Genomic DNA, 8,436 nt, shown 5'->3' on the forward strand with positions numbered 1-8,436 from the left:
TTGCAGCCTTGAGACTGGAATTCTCTCCCGGCAACCCCCTAATCCTTATCTGAACACTGTGACAACATAGTAACTGTACTGTAGCCTACACATTTCTTGTCTTAGGAAGAAACGCTGAAGAAACAATAGCTTCCACGATGGATCCGGTGTGTCTGGTTTCCTTTTAACAGTATAGGTCTGCTGTGCTGTATAAAATGTCTAGGCCTAGTTTTCATCATTTTTGCTCCTCCACATTTCTTTGTTCGGTTTAAATGGCTGGACAGAAAACATGACGGTAAAACTTGTTGGGATTATCCATTATATGACCAGATACTCAAGTGGCCACCCTAACAATGAAAATAGATCATCTTCTGTGGGGTTTATCGGCGGTTGGCATCCAACGTTATGGTGCATGAGGCCACCTACTGTACTGGAGTATTGGGCAGCAACAGCGATCGAGGAACTAAATCCTATCAGCCAGCCCCGTTTCTCTTAAAAAATATAACTATTTGCGACTGTATCTAACGATGTTCTACTCAGTATACTTATTAAAGTCAATTCATTCTCACGCGCTGGAGAGAAACCTTACTTCTGTATTCGCTCATTCAGGGTCACTGAAAAAACACCAGAAAGCACACACGTGTCGTTTAAATGGCCAAATGTCCTCATGGAAAATGTCATAGTGAAGCCTTTGTGTGTAGAGGGGGATGTTGAGGTGGGTGGGGGGTATTCAGGCTGTATCTTATTTAATTAACTCATTGCTTGTCCATATATGTATATATTCCTAAATCCCATTCCTTACTAGTTTCGTGTGTATTGGGTATATGTTGTGAAATTGTTCGATATTACTTGTAAGATATTACTGCACTGTCGGAGCTAGAAGCACAAGCATTTCGCTACACCCGCTATAACATCTGCTAAACACGTGTATGTGACAAATAAAATTTGATTTATTATCCATTAAATAATTGTATAATGTAGAGTAATGTTTCAACAATACTATGTGTGTGTTAATGTATTCAATAGATCAATAAATGAATCCATTATCTGCTCAACAACATCTGCTTCTAATTTTATTTATATGTTGTTTTTTATATGGACCAGAGGCCTCTTCTAGAATACATTTGCTCCAAAAAGATCTAGACATATTTATTGTAAAACCCTTTACGAGGTTTTAGTGCAGCTGATGGGACATACAGAAGAATGCAGCTTTAGGAATTGTAGTTGTGGTTCTCATCCTCTGTCTCTCTGGCTTCATGTGGTTCAGGTGAGCATCTTTCTAAGATTTATCTTTCACTTTATCATTATGATTTGTTACTAACTTGATTGTTTTTCTATGATTCATTCATTATTTATTTATTTTTAACATAAAGAAAGACTCCAAATCTGACACAAGGGACACAGCAGGGAATGGACAGGTGAGTTGAGGTCAAAAAGTATTTGTTTTATTTCAGAACTTTTTATCAGTGCTTGATTAATCTTGCCTGACACAATGGAACCAATGGAATAGTCCCAAGGTATGCTTCTATTGTCTGTCGTTTCTCCTCTCCAGGGAGACTCAGTCCAGTGTATGACAATGTCTCAGGCATGTCCATGGCCCCTACTGCAGCACAGAAGAGCAGGGTGATGTTCACTACGCCAATGTCCACCTCTCTTGCTCCAATAACCAGGAAGTGCCTCTGTACTCCACTGTCCAACTGCCTCAACCCCAGAAAGAGGATGAGGATGTCCAGTACGATGCTATGAAATTCAATTGCCCCAGTGCTGCCACCCGGTGAGCAAGTCCAGCAAGTCCAGCCATTACAACATCTCAGAGAATTTTAAAATTAAATGGTACTTGTGCTTGACAATTAGGAATGCATACAACACTTGTATGTTAAGTAGACCAGCAGTTGTTTGGTTTAAATGTGTTAACATCTACATGATGACTTAAAATGAGACCCCAGAAGTGAAGATTGATGATGACATGTTGCGTCTCCTTTCATAACAGACCTCAGGCACAAGAAGCTGAGGAGGACCCCTCTGTGCTCTATAGCACAGTCAACAAACCCAGAACCAAGAAGACTACAACCAGACCTGAATAGAAGATGATCTTGTTTGCGTCCCAAATGGTACCTTGTTCCCTCTAGTGCGCTATGTAGGGAATAGGGTTCCATTATGGATGCACATGAACACCAGAAGACCTGAACACAAGATGACTCTGCCTGGGATTCAATCAAAGTTGCATTATGGTGCGGTGTTGAATTTTAAAGGCAATAACACTTAAGCTGGCATTCGCAGCATTTACCGTGAATGTGATTGTAATCAGGGAAATTGTCTTTAAAAGCTGTGTTGTCGGCAGCATATAAGTAAAAGTCTTTATATTTTTATTCTTACTTTTTATTATTACCACTAATATAATATATTTAATAAAATATTAATATAGTATATAGGGTTTAATATAGTATACTATAGGGTTTAATATAGTTTACTATAGGGTCTAATATTTTTTTAATACATTTTTTTAGTCATTTAGCAGATGCTCTTATCCAGAGCAACTTACAGTTAGTGAGTGCATACGTTTTTATTCATACTGGTCCCCCGTGGGAATCGAACCCACAACCCTGGCGTTGCAAGCGTCATGCTCTACCAACTGAGCTACATGGGACCATACTATAGGGTTTAATATACAGTGGGGGAAAAAAGTACTTATTTTCCACCATAATTTGCAAATAAATTCATTAAAATTCCTACAATGTGATTTTCTGGATTTTTTTTCTCATTTTGTCTGTCATAGTTGACGTGTACCTATGATGAAAATTACAGGCCTTTCTCATCTTTTTAAGTGGGAGAACTTGCACAATTGGTGGCTGACTAAATACTTTTTTCCCCCACTGTACACTAATCAAAAAAATAAAGGGAACACTAAAAGAACACATCCTAGATCTGAATGAATGAAATAATCTTATTAAATACTTTTTTCTTTACATAGTTGAATGTGCTGACAACAAAATCACACAAAAATGATCAATGGAAATCAAATGTATCAACCCATGGAGGTCTGGATTTGGAGTCACCCTCAAAATTAAAGTGGAAAACCACACTACAGGCTGATCCAACTTTGATGTAATGTCCTTAAAACAAGTCAAAATGAGGCTCAGTAGTGTGTGTGGCCTCCACGTGCCTGTATGACCTCCCTACAACGCCTGGGCATGCTCCTGATGAGGTGGCGGATGGTCTCCTGAGGGATCTCCTCCCAGACCTGGACTAAAGCATCCGCCAACTCCTGGACAGTCTGTGGTGCAACGTGGCGTTGGTGGATGGAGCGAGACATGATGTTCCAGATGTGCTCAATTGGATTCAGGTCTGGGGAATGGGCGGGCCAGTCCATAGCATCAATGCCTTCCTCTTGCAGGAACTGCTGACACACTCCAGCCACATGAGGTCTAGCATTGTCTTGCATTAGGAGGAACCCAGGGCCAACCGCACCAGCATATGGTCTCACAAGGGGTCTGAGGATCTCATCTAGGTACCTAATGGCAGTCAGGCTACCTCTGGCGAGCACATGGAGGGCTGTGCGGCCCCCCAAAGAAATGCCACCCCACACCATGACTGACCCACCGCCAAACCGGTCATGCTGGAGGATGTTGCAGGCAGCAGAACGTTCTCCACAGCGTCTCCAGACTCTGTCACGTCTGTCACGTGCTCAATGTGAACCTGCTTTCATCTGTGAAGAGCACAGGGCGCCAGTGGCGAATTTGCCAATCTTGGTGTTCTCTGGCAAATGCCAAACGTCCTGCACGGTGTTGGGCTGTAAGCACAACCCCCACCTGTGGACGCCGGGCCCTCGTACCACCCTCATGAAGTCTGTTTCTGACCGTTTGAGCAGACACATGCACATTTGTGGCCTGCTGGAGGTGATTTTGCAGGGCTCTGGCAGTGCTCCTCCTGCTCCTCCTTGCACAAAGTTGGAGGTAGCAGTCCTGCTGCTGGGTTGTTGCCCTCCTACGGCCTCCTCCACATCTCCTGATGTACTGGCCTGTCTCCTGGTAGCGCCTCCATGCTCTGGACACTACGCTGACAGACACAGTAAACCTTCTTGCCACAGCTCGCATTGATGTGCCATCCTGGATGAGCTGCACTACCTGAGCCACTTGTGTGGTTTGTAGACTCCGTCTCATGCTACCACTAGAGTGAAAGCACCGCCAGCATTCAAAAGTGACCAAAACATCAGCCAGGAAGCATAGGAACTGAGAAGTGGTCTGTGGTCACCACCTGCAAAACCAGTCCTTTATTGGGGGTGTCTTGCTAATTGCCTATAATTTCCACCTGTTGTCTATTCCATTTGCACAACAGCATGTGAAATGTATTGTCAATCAGTGTTGCTTCCTAAGTGGACAGTTTGATTTCACAGAAGTGTGATTGACTTGGAGTTACATTGTGTTGTTTAAGTGTTCCCTTTATTTTTTTGAGCAGTGTATTTTACTATAGGGTCTACAGTAAGGTTTAATATAGTATACCATAGGGTCTACTATAGGGTTTAATATAGTATACTATAGAGCTTGGAACATTTCTACATGGGTTGCGGGCTCATGGCTTGAGACTGAGCTGTGGCTAAAAGCTTTGCTTTGTATATCTCAAAGGGAACAAGATAATATACCAAACTGGTCATTGCACTGGTTGTTTTTACCTCTTTGAGTGTGTTTTAGCAAGAGGGAACTGTTGCCCATAATGTTGTAGAGTGTGATGGGTCATGGCAAAACAAACTGGGAAATAATTTCTGTAACTTCATGAATGTACAAGACTATCCACCCACACTGTTGTTCACGTCAGACACGATTCAGACTTGAGAACTTAACATCGACTTAAGTCCCAAAGTATTGCCTAATGTCCATGTTTTATTGACTTGTCCATGTTAAGTCTACATATCTCAAGTCTGAATCTGGCCTTCATACACATCTAGCAATTAACATAGAAATTGTTTAGATTTTTTGCAAAATGCAATATTTATCATGAGAATGATTTTGGGTGAAACTATCCCTTTTTAAACAAAAGTATATGCTGGGCTTGATTTCACCAAGTACGCTCCATGTATTAAATAACACAATATAATCAGCTTTATTTAATGAGGCCTAACAATACATGTACACAGTGATTTAAACATCACATCCATTCACCAGACTAGAATAGACCTACAAATAGTCTGTCTGAAATGGCATCCTACTCTCTATATAATGTTGGTTGACATTTGGGATGCAGCTATCTTCTCTAACAGTTAGAAGCCAAACAAATGATACCAGGAACTCCAAATGTCATCGTGTCACTCTTGTGGATTGCCGACGCAATGAAGTCACACAAATCATATTCGACATAGTCATGCGTCGTGACAATTTCTTTTGACGGTTGAAGTGTTGTCGTGAAGTGTGCGTGGCAACACTACACTCTTTCAAAAAAATGGTGCTATCTAGAACCTTAAAGGGTTCTTCGGCTTTCTCCATAGAAGAAACCTTTGAAGAACCCCTTTCGGTTCCAGGTAGAACCTCTTGGGTTCCATGTATAACCCAAAAGGGTTCTCCTATGGGGACTGCCGAAGAACCCTTTTTTTCTAAGAGAGTACCCTGCATGTGTCACAGGTGTAACGAAGGTCATATAATGAGTGACATCATCCTCGCCTCCATGGCGGCTACACTGTCCTTCCTGGCAACGGCTCACGGTTCTGAGCACGGTCGCTAGGCGACGGTCCAGGGCAGAGAGGTGCAGCTCAGAGAGGGGCCACGGAGAATAGAGGATCATGGAAAAGAGAGTCCCTCATGACGTCACAGAGACTGTAGCAGGGAGAGGAGACGTAGACACGCAGGAGGGTGGAGCGATGAATCCTAGAGGGAGAAAGAGAGCTAGAGAGAAATGGAGTGGAAGTTGAGAAAGAAGAGGAATAAATTATATTTTACATTTATCATGTTCTTTCCTCTAGCTGCTATACATATGAGTATATATATTCATTATAACACAACTTAATCATGCACCCAGTGGTGACCCGTCATTCAGGGCAGGTGGGGCAGAGCCTGTTTTGAGCCCCACATTTTTAACCCCCCCCCAAAAAAATAAACGTATATATATTTTTTTTTGGGGGGGGGGGGGGCTAGCCTGTTTTGCATGTTATTTTGGCATTAATACGTGTTAAATATCAGTTTGCAAACAATGTAAAATATATAATTGAGTTAATAAAGCTGCATACTAACATGGTCTCTTTTTTGTTTTCTTAAGTAAGGCAGTGCAGAAAATACGGAGCGTTGCGCCGTGATTGGCTCAGTGTTCTGTCACTCATGGGGACACTACATCACCGCCAAGTCTAAGCATAGACCTCAAATTCAAGCCCCTTGGGTGCTGCCATAGAGTTACATTAGAAGTGCCCATCCAAGAACGCTCAAGGTCATTGGCCACAGATAAAATGACGTCAAAACACGTTATATCTACAGTGGCTTTGATTGGACTGATCATGTCAACATCATACTTTCAAAATCTTAGCTAGCAGTCATCATCATGAATCAAGTCGACAATCTACTGGCAAATCCTCCTTAATCCTTGTCATAGAAAGAGAAATAATGAAGAGAAATTATAGATAAAACGTATCGGTGCTCATCGGCCATTGGACATAAACATTACACAAGTTGGAAGGAATCAGTGGCTAACTGCAAGCATTGCAAAGCAATCACTAGCCTGCTATTCAGTGGAGTGGCTGTGTGGTCCCAAGTCTAAGATTAGAAACATTCAACGTATCGGTGCTCATCGGCCATTGGACATAAACATTACACAAGTTGGAAGGAATCAGTGGCTAACTGCAAGCATTGCAAAGCAATCACTAGCCTGCTATTCAGTGGAGTGGCTGTGTGGTCCCAAGTCTAAGATTAGAAACATTCAACATTGGCCATGCTGTCAATTAAGCATGATTTGTGTCGCGCTCAAAACAACTGTTAACTCGGAACTGCAAAATCCCACGAAGGACCGCCGCGCCACCTTCCTGTTCAAGTGAGCAAAACACAACAAGGCGAGTCCAAAAATGTATTCTATGCTGCTGCATAAATGATGTAATATGCCAGGGAGATATGTATGCTGTAGCTAAGAAAGTAATACTAAGTGTATGTTGTGTAGTAAGCTGTTAGTAGCACGTGTCTCACCCTAATAATTTGGTCTATTTTCACCTACTGATCTGACTTGGCGTGCCCATGTAGCCTATAACCTGTTTTTGGGAAATGTTATCAAATATTGTAAGAGCTTTCATTGTTTTTTTTAAAGGCAGAAAATGAGGCTGAATGAACTGTTATCGCTGCCAGACAAGGCTCCGTGATAGCCAGGTGTAGCAGTAGTAAGGTGTTGGGACTCTGCTGTTGGGACAGCTTTATGCAGGCCCTAACAGTTTGTGGGCACCGTTTGTCACAGGTATAGTGCAATTAATGTATTGTTTAGTGTTGTGGCTTTGCTGACATGCATCCCACTTTGTTATTTATTTTGACCCCCTCAAGATTTACATGTCACTGCATGCACCCATGTTTTACCTGCAGCACTGCTCCAGAGGTGTCAGGATAGAGGGTTCATCTTTAGAGTGGCCTCCAAACCTGTAGTCCGCACACAGACAGTGTCAATGCTAACGTTAGTTAGCTAGCATTCGAGGGCTGACTGTTCTCATATATTTGTGTAGTGTAAAAGTAAAATATTGGTAATTGGTGTAGTCTTACTACTGCAGTAGGCTACTGCTTGTCCATGTGGTAGCTAGCAGCAATACATCCAGACGAGAGAAACGTGAAAGCATCCAGGCAGCAGAGATGAGCTTGTCATTAGCTAGCTAACGTTAGCTATATTGTAGCTATAAAGCATTATGTTTACTGTTATTTTGAAATAACAACTTTATTTTATTGTATACAAGTTATATACATAGACAGAAGGGGGTTAGTTATACATACAGTATATTTGGCTGTAGCTTATTTTAGAAGAAAGACTTACGTTTATTTTTGACCGTAGAATTACTTATTAATAAACGGATGCACCCGTTGTAAAGACTTGTATAAATAGCTCGTTGTCCTATCTGTACTGGTAGTGTACAGCAGCTGCCATTATAGCAGCAGCGAATTACCGGAACCAGTCATTCCCAGACACCCCCTCAGGAGAAATAGGCCTGTTGAGATACTCTCTCTTTGTGAATGTGTTCCAAATGGTTGTCAGGTTAAAGTAGACGATAGCAGACAACAGGATTCTTAGTGAAAGGGGGTGTTGTTGAACGTTTTCTTGACATTACTCGACTTTTATAGATCACGTAAAATGTTATCCAGGAACTTTCTGAAGTAAGATTAGGCTACATGAGACGTTTATTTGTCCTAACTTAATTCAGTTTTGATGTTTGATTGCTCTAGTCTAGGGGCGCATCCGTTGCAGCCTTGAGAATGTCATTTTCTCTCGGCAACTACCTAGTCATTATCTGAACAC

The 8,436-nt window shown here is 42.0% G+C and overlaps 1 long non-coding RNA gene across 2 annotated transcripts; it reads right to left on the reverse strand.

The window, feature by feature from the left end:
* Window positions 1-5,715: 5,715 nt before the first annotated feature.
* Window positions 5,716-8,085, reverse strand: LOC311119849. 2 transcript variants are annotated; one of them, XR_014612025.1, is made up of 3 exons: window positions 7,957-8,085; window positions 7,512-7,571; window positions 5,716-5,834 (listed from the first exon to the last, which is right to left on the reverse strand). It is a non-coding gene; the product is annotated as an uncharacterized lncRNA (long non-coding RNA). The 2 variants fall into 2 exon arrangements; XR_014612026.1 differs by lacking the exon at window positions 5,716-5,834 and adding an exon at window positions 6,774-6,976.
* Between the last annotated feature and the right edge of the window lie 351 nt (window positions 8,086-8,436).

Source organism: Coregonus lavaretus (assembly GCF_964263955.1).
Source record: "Coregonus lavaretus genome assembly, contig: HAP1_SCAFFOLD_55, whole genome shotgun sequence".
In the NCBI taxonomy this organism is placed as follows: Eukaryota; Metazoa; Chordata; class Actinopteri; order Salmoniformes; family Salmonidae; genus Coregonus; species Coregonus lavaretus.